This window comes from Poecile atricapillus, chromosome 13 (assembly GCF_030490865.1).
Source record: "Poecile atricapillus isolate bPoeAtr1 chromosome 13, bPoeAtr1.hap1, whole genome shotgun sequence".
Lineage (NCBI taxonomy): Eukaryota > Metazoa > Chordata > Aves > Passeriformes > Paridae > Poecile > Poecile atricapillus.
Genome location: NC_081261.1, coordinates 4,825,732 through 4,833,575, shown reverse-complemented (window position 1 = coordinate 4,833,575; position 7,844 = coordinate 4,825,732).

The following is a 7,844-nucleotide window of genomic DNA, read 5'->3' as shown; positions in this document are numbered from 1 at the left end:
CCTTCCTCCAGCAGCTGTGGGGAAATGATGGGCTCCCAGCGGCTCTGCAAACACCATCACTTCTCAATAATCACACAGTGGACTGAAAATGAGTGTAACAATCAGCAAATCTTCCCATCACACTTCCCATGCCCCCCTCACTGGAGACTTCCACTGATCACACCTGGTTTTCACATTGTCCCCTGAGGTCTCAGGTGGCTTTTCTCCATCAGGCTCTTCTCACTCAACATTGTTCCTCACACACTGGGCTGTAGGACTCTAATTTCTGCCCAGGGCTTTCAGAAGGACAAGCAGGGATTGCATTTGGAGCTGCTGCTGCCTCGAATGTTGTTTAATATCAATTTGCTAATGCAAATCTTCTGATTTAGTGAAAACAGATGCAGTCACACCTTAGTTATGTTTTCAATCCATCAGCAGGCAATTAATGGACAATCACAGAGATATTCTGCACTCATGGATAGGAAACACAACACAGCCACAGTGAGAAAAGACACCAGCCTAACCAGATTTCCTGTGCACACCAATACAGCCTTTTTTCACCCTTTTTTTCTGAAGTATAACACTGCAGAACACTTGAGTTGCCCAATGCCCCAGAGAGCCCCTCTCTGACCACAGGCTTTGCAAGAAGACATGGTCACAGACAGAACCCCCATGTGCTATTGCACAAGATTTCCACAGGCAGCCACAGTCAAACAATCCTTGGGGTTCCCCCATCTCCAGCCTCTGCTCACAGACCTTCTGCACTGCTCCTCTTTCACTGGCACTGCCAGCTGAGGCGGTAGGAAACAACTCACTTGTATTCACAGGCCAGCAAAAATTCTGCTGTGGCATTTGGGAAGGAAATTTGGGAAAGAAAAAAACATTTGGGCAGCTCTCACAGAGCATCTCATAGGGCAAAAATCCCAGGAATGTGGCAGAGAGCAGCCCACAGGGAAGTCTTGTGGGAAGATTCTCTGATCTGATCACACAGGCAGGATTAAAAGCATGTGCACTGAAGGACTATGTCAATTAACCTGCCAAAAAAAAAAAAACCCAACAAAAACCAAAAACAAAATCAAAAACAACTGTAAGTTTCCATAAAACCTCTTCTACAAGAAAAATCCCATTTCAGTTAAGTTCAGACATTCTGTGGATGCTTGCTTGCTAATGATTTCTCATTAAAGAAGAGCACAGGTCATCCCATAAGTATCTTGATAACATCTGTCTTCTAGTCTGAAAATGCCAAGATGAAGCACTTCAACAGCTTCAGGAGCAACGTGGTGTAGCTTTGGCACATAAATACATTCCTGCATTTACTTTGCATTATGGAAAATATCAACTGTTTCAACTGACCAGCCAAACATAAATTTGATAATCTCAGCTCAGCCCATGCTCCTAACATGGGGAGCAAAAGAGGAATTCACGAGGGAGGACACAAATCTTGTCTAACCACCAGTCCAGCCAGAAGTTTTCACAAACTCACTGAGGTGGACAGTGCAGTGCTTGCTACGCTCATCTGGGAGAGCAGGTCAGAAACAGGGAATCCAAAGGGACATGAAGACATTTTTTTATTTTATTGAAAGATCTAATACACCAGCATTTGATGGGTGATGGCATAACCTGCTGTCAAAAGCCTCCTTTGGCTTGTTGCAATGAGCTTATGGTTGGAAACCTTTCCATGACAGCCAATGAAAAATTACTGCATATTGAACTTTTTCTTTCCTTTTCTGAAAGCATCAGAAGATCACATGCAGATTATGGACCTTTTTTCCATCCTGGAGGATTCAGGGTGTACAGCTGGGCCCCTAACATGATGCTTTAAGTCTTTAACATGCCTTTCAAGCATCTGTATGGCTTTAAGTGTGCCTTCCTCAGAAGCAATTTGAACTGAAAATTGCCTTGCCTACTCCATACAGATGCAGAAGACAGCAAAAAACCCAAGAAAAATCTAAACTACTGCAAAAAATACGAGTATGTCGATGAAATAAATGAAAAACCAACACCAAAGTCATTGCAGATTAGTGGAGCATATCTACCAAACTGGTTTTTCTATGAAGACTTGTAAGTGAGCTGATGAATCCAGCGAGGCTGGAGCAATCTGTGGATCCTCCCATGGAGGAGGTGTTTGGCAGGAGCAGGATGAGGGCTGGTGGCTTCTGCAGGGGGAGAATTCATGAGTCTTCTGGAATTTCTTGAGTTGCAGCGTACAGGTGCTGTGATGGGAGCCTAAAAGAGACCCCAAGGAGAGGCTGAGATGTGGCATGAGAGGAAAATGCTGTGCTCTGGTGTTTCTGAAGAGAACCATGAGTGGGAAGGTCTCAGCTGCTGAGCAAGCAGACACAGACCCCATCCTGTAAAGAGCTGCACTGGCTCCTCCAAGGCCAGTCTGATCCCCCTGACTTTGCACTGAACAGCCCTTTACTCCAGCATCAACAGCTCAGTGAATCCTGCAAAACAGCCAGGATGTGGCCCTAGTCAGGGAAAACAAGTCAAAAAGGAGAAGTGTCAGAGTGCCCTCCCAGCAGAAACTAAATCTCTGTCCCTCACCTCTCCTCAAGGTTAATTACCTTGAAGGGATGATGAAGAAGGGGCACTGGGATGGGCCTGGCCCGCTCCTGTTGGTGCTGTTCCCTCTCCTGCTGTCAGAGCAGCAGGGCTCAGCTCCAGCCTGGAGCCCCTGCCCTGCCCTTCAGTGGTCTGAAGCCACCTGCAGCCCCTGTGCCAAGCCCTGGCTGCCTCCTGAGCTCATCAAAGAACCTTCCTGGGCCTGAACGTGCTCCTGAATTATTCAAGAGGAGAGGTGGGCTCTGGAGCAAACAAATGGAGGCGTCAATAAGTGACCTTGGGCAGAGGCTCTGTCACCCATGGAGAGATCACTGCAGGCTCCATGTCCCTAATACAGGGATAGTAAAAAGATTAAAATAGAATAAATAATGCCTTCCCCACCAGTCTCCTTCACTTCATATGCTGGCAATTTTCCTCCCAGCAAGGTACACTGCCGAAAGCTGGAGCTTTTCATTTGCTGACTGCAGAAACAGCAAACAAAATCTTCATCAGGATCAAAAAACAGCGAGTTTTGCATCTGCAAGCCACAAGTCACTGGGTTTCTAAATTTAAAATATAGTCTTTAATTACTACTAATCTAGTTAGCTCCCTAGAACTAAGATGTAAGTTTGCTATAAATCTTTCAAATGCCCCTGAAAAAAAAACAAAAACCAAGTAATGAATGCTGCTGCCTTCCCATGTAAGCCATCATTCCCAACTGAGTCATTACAGTGTGGATGCAATCTGAGGAGTCAGTGCTGCTGGTTTGAGGGGTGGCCAAGCACACATTTATCTTTTGTTGCAGAGGACAGTGGAGAAGTGGGTGGAACAGATGTACTTATACAGACTTTGCTGCCAGAAAATGGCAGGCTAGCCTCTCTGACTTCGGGATTATTCTGTGCTGCTTTCAGAGTCCTTGTTTTGACCAAAGTTACAAGACAACTGAGTGCCACAGTCAGAGATATCAGCAAAACGACTCCCTGCTGGACCCTCTCTTTTCCCTTGTTATTCATCTATTTTTCTTGGACTCCTTTACCTTCTGCAGTGCTAAAATGCCACCCTCTGCACAAATTCAATAGTTACACCCTGGAGCTGATGATCGAATTATCTCACAATTGCTACCTAAAGAGATTTAAATCAAACAGAATATATTGGCTGTTTTTATTCTGAGCGCAAGGGAGCCGGTTCCTGAATTTTCAATCACGTTAAAGTGGGGAATCAAATTAATCAGGAATTGGATGAAGTGGAAGGTTCTTGATCAAAAAATTTATTGGAAAGTTCTCACAAGAATTAAACCTGTCGACTGAGGAAGCAGCTGCACTTGGCTTACCCGAGCTGAAGGAATTTGAGTCAGCTGGAAAAGCAGCAGAAGAGTGGCACCTAATGGCCAAACATTTTCAGGGAACTGCTCTGCCCCTCCTTTTCTCCATTGCCATCATTCCTGGCATTCCCGTGTTACACCCTGCCCTGTTCTGCACCATACAAACCAAAAGATGCCGTCTTTCCTATCACAGTTTTGTATTTTTTATACTTTCCTGTCACATATTGTGCCTCTGAAAATCAAAACAACCTTACAATTATTTTCTCCTCCTCTAATGTATTGGTGGCTGCTGTGGCATTGAGGTCTGAATTGTGTGAGCCAGCACAGCCTTCAGGCACAAAACTCCTCAGGAGCTTTCCTCCTAAGCTCCCAAGACTGAAAGTGATTTATGCCCAGAAAGGCAAGGTTTCATCTCTTCAGCATGGAAGAAAAGCAGAGGCAGAGCCAAACCTGCCTTTGCTGTCCCAGGAACATGCCCAGAATTGCCAACTTTGCAATTGCAAAGTGAGATTTGAGGGGTTCTGCTGCCTATGATCCTTACGCTGGATGGAAAGGGCAATGTGACAGAACTCTCCTGTGTTCCCATTTCCTTGGTGCAGTTTTTGCTGCAAGTAGTTTTTGCAGCAATCTAAATATTAAATATTCCAGCAGCCTATTCCCAGGAGAAGGTCAGTTCCAGAGGCAAATGGAAACACTGAATTAACCTGATCAATGTTTTATAACAAATGAAAAATTTGCAAATGTATGTCCCATCCGTAGTTTCTGTAACAATACCTGCACTCTGTGTCCAGAAGCTGTGTCTTCTTTTTGCAGAGAATGGCTTTAGATGGAAAGCAGTTCTTTTTGTGCTTGCTTGGAGGTCACTAAACCCATGAAATTCACCCAGCTATACCAGCAGAACGCAAGAATGTCCCAAATCTCCTATGATCTAAGGACTGAATTATGCCTTTTTTATTCAACAGGATTCTGCTCCTGTGACCAGCTTCGCATTAACCCAGCCTCTGGCACTCTTGTTTTGGACAAGCAAATGCACACAGGTTAGTAAAACCACGGGGCAGAGATTTTCTTTTCATTTATATTCATTTGCAGACCTGGAGAGCGACAGCACGACCAGAGCTCATTAGCAACACAGCAGCAACATCAGGAGGAGTGGGAGGGAAGGAAGGAAGAAAGGAGGTCAGGAAGCCAAAGAGGCCAAGAAAAGGACTATGAGATGCCTCTCTGGGTGCCCAGAGCTCTCTGGCAGGTCCCAGGACAGCCCTTCCCATCACATACTCCCAGTAACCCACTTTCTTCCCATTCCCAACCCTTGCCAAGAGCTGCTTCTCATGAATTTCCTATTTTAATCACTTAGTCCTATTTTCCAGCACATTCATCATCTCATTAACAGTAAATGCCTTTATTAAGTTAAATATGAAATCCAGCACTAAGCTGTTCAAATGGGTTTTTAGGGGCATGGACAGGTTTCCTTCTTCCCTCCTCCAATCTCATAGCATCCATATTCAAATCATTTTTGTATATATTCATGAAATTGTCTGGTCTCAATCTTTAATTAACTGTATTTTTATGGAATCTCGATTTTCCCAAGAGAAAGCAATATTTAATATAGTTCAGTGTTCACCTGCCTTTGCATGGAGACAGACAAAACAGTGCCTGATTAATTTTATCCATTAGTTCTCTGATAATTTGAACCATGAGGATTGAGAGGGGAAATGTATTTGAATGCCCAATCCCTTCTCACAGTTTATCTATTTTGGGGTTGCAGAAAGTGGGCCAAGAACACAGAAATTTTCTGTTTTGTGATCTCTGACCTGGACTCTGCTGGCCTGCCCTGACCATTGTCAGGAAAACTTCCCTTGCAGGGAGACACCAAAGAGCTTTGGTTTATTTGATTTCACCAAGGGGAGGTGAAGAGGTCTCTAAAGTATCCACATGATTTTCTATTAAAGGAGAGCTCTTTAATCCATCAGACAGGGGCAGGACAAGACCCAGTGGCTGGAAGTTAAAACTGGATCAATCCAAGCTAAGTATGGGGAGTCATTTTCTAATTATTATTTTTCTACAAACCAAAGGGAGTAATTAACTATGGGAACATCTTCCATTAGTGCCTGATAGATTTTCTATCATGGGAATTACTTGAACTACAGAGCGTGGACACATCCAGCTCAATCACACAGGGCCAAGCAGAAGGAGGAAGGTGAGTTTTACTTCTAATTGTGCCACTGGGGAGAGAAACCCAGGATTCTTGCTCCACTCTGGTGCCTGTGGCTTTTTTAAAAAGCTGAACCAGCTGAAAAGGGGAAGTACAAAACAATTTAGGATTTAAGAGTCCACGGGACATCTTAAAGGTCAAATTCGTTTAACAAAAAAAAAAGGTCAAAGCCAGTCAGTATTGGGAATCAGTGTTTCCCAAGGGAAAAAATATTGGGGCTGGGTGGAGAAAGGCACAGTAAGAAACTACATATGCTTGAGAAGGTGGAAAAAAAAAAGAAATTCAAAATATAAGGGTTTTTACTCTTCCTAAAAAACTTGAGTGGGTTTGTCTGCAAGACCTCTGTGTTCACATGAGCAGCCACAGGGAAGCCACAGAGGTGTTTCTGAGTGACAGCTCCAGCAGACAAGCCTCCCCAAAACCCTGCTGTGATGTCTCTCCAGCAGCTTTTCCATCCTGCAGTGGGATGGGGCACTTTTTGGCACAGCTGTTTTATTGAAGTCCTGGAATTGAGGTGTTGCCTTGTTCTCAAATCTTGTGAATCAGAGTGTGCTGGCCAAGCAAGGAAGGAGCTACACAGCACAGCCCAGCTGCTTTTTGTTGTTATTCTTACTGTGAATCCAGGGGAAGGGACAGGAATGGCTGCAATTGAGGGGAAACAAGGGATTTTCTAACTGATGGAGAGCAATGCTAGAGGTATTGTCACTGTTGCTCAGGCAGTCCAGCAAAGGAAAGTGATGAGAAACCCCAGGAAGGGACTGTCACATCTGCTGTGCATTTCAGGAGAGGCCAGGATGAGACACACCCTGAAGGGAAGCAGCTGAGATGGAGAAAGCAGCCTGCTCAGAGGGGCTGCTGTGCTGCTCTGAGCACTGGAGATGGTACAGCCCAGCTGTTGGAAGCAGATTTGAAACTAAGCAGAAGTGCTCTGCAGTCCCTTGCAACATCACTTGGACAAGCCTGGGAACATCAAAAAAAAGGTTCCTCCACCAGTGGGGCAGAAATGCTTTTTCTGACAATTTAAAATATGCAAGTCCCACCGTGACAAGTGGGTCATGCCCAGGGAGATGTGGAGCAGGCTCTCTGCAGAGGGACCATCTCTGGAAAGACAAGGGCTGTGCCAGGGGGCAGATGTGGAATGTGTCACTCATCTGCATCCCTGCCTGGGACAGCAATTCCAGCCCATCCCAGTGCCCAGCTGGGCAGGAGCCCAGCACTGGCCTTGCTGTTTGCTGCTGCTCCTCACTAGGCAGAAAGAATGACTCGCTGGTTTGCTCCCATATTCTTAGAGACAAGTTTGTGGCATGTGGTGGGTTTTGGGAAGCAAAAAGGATTTCTTCTTGTATTGAAATAACACCAGCGATGCCTAATTAAAAAAAAATAGGTCCCATCCTCCCCTGTTTAAGGGGAGGGGAATCCATGGAATGAAATGTTTGGGCAAAAATAGATGAAGAAAGAGAATAGGCAGAAGTCTGAGCCTACTACATTGGGTCTGTGTGACAGTCTGGATACATATTCTCCTGTAACGCTCCCTAAATATCCTTTGCATTTCACCTCAGTGCCTGAATGGCAGCTGAGAGCTTTTTAAGAACAGAGGAGAGCTCCCTGCTTTCTGTTTTTCCCATGGGATGACAACATAAATGGTGGGGGTTGCATCACTTGGAAAGTCAGAGGAGACAAAAGAATTCCTGATAACATTTTGCAGGTAGTAAAATGAAAAGAAAAGGCACAAAAGGGTTAACTTTAGATTCAGTAAGAGTATGACCAGCTAGGTGATCAGTAGGATAC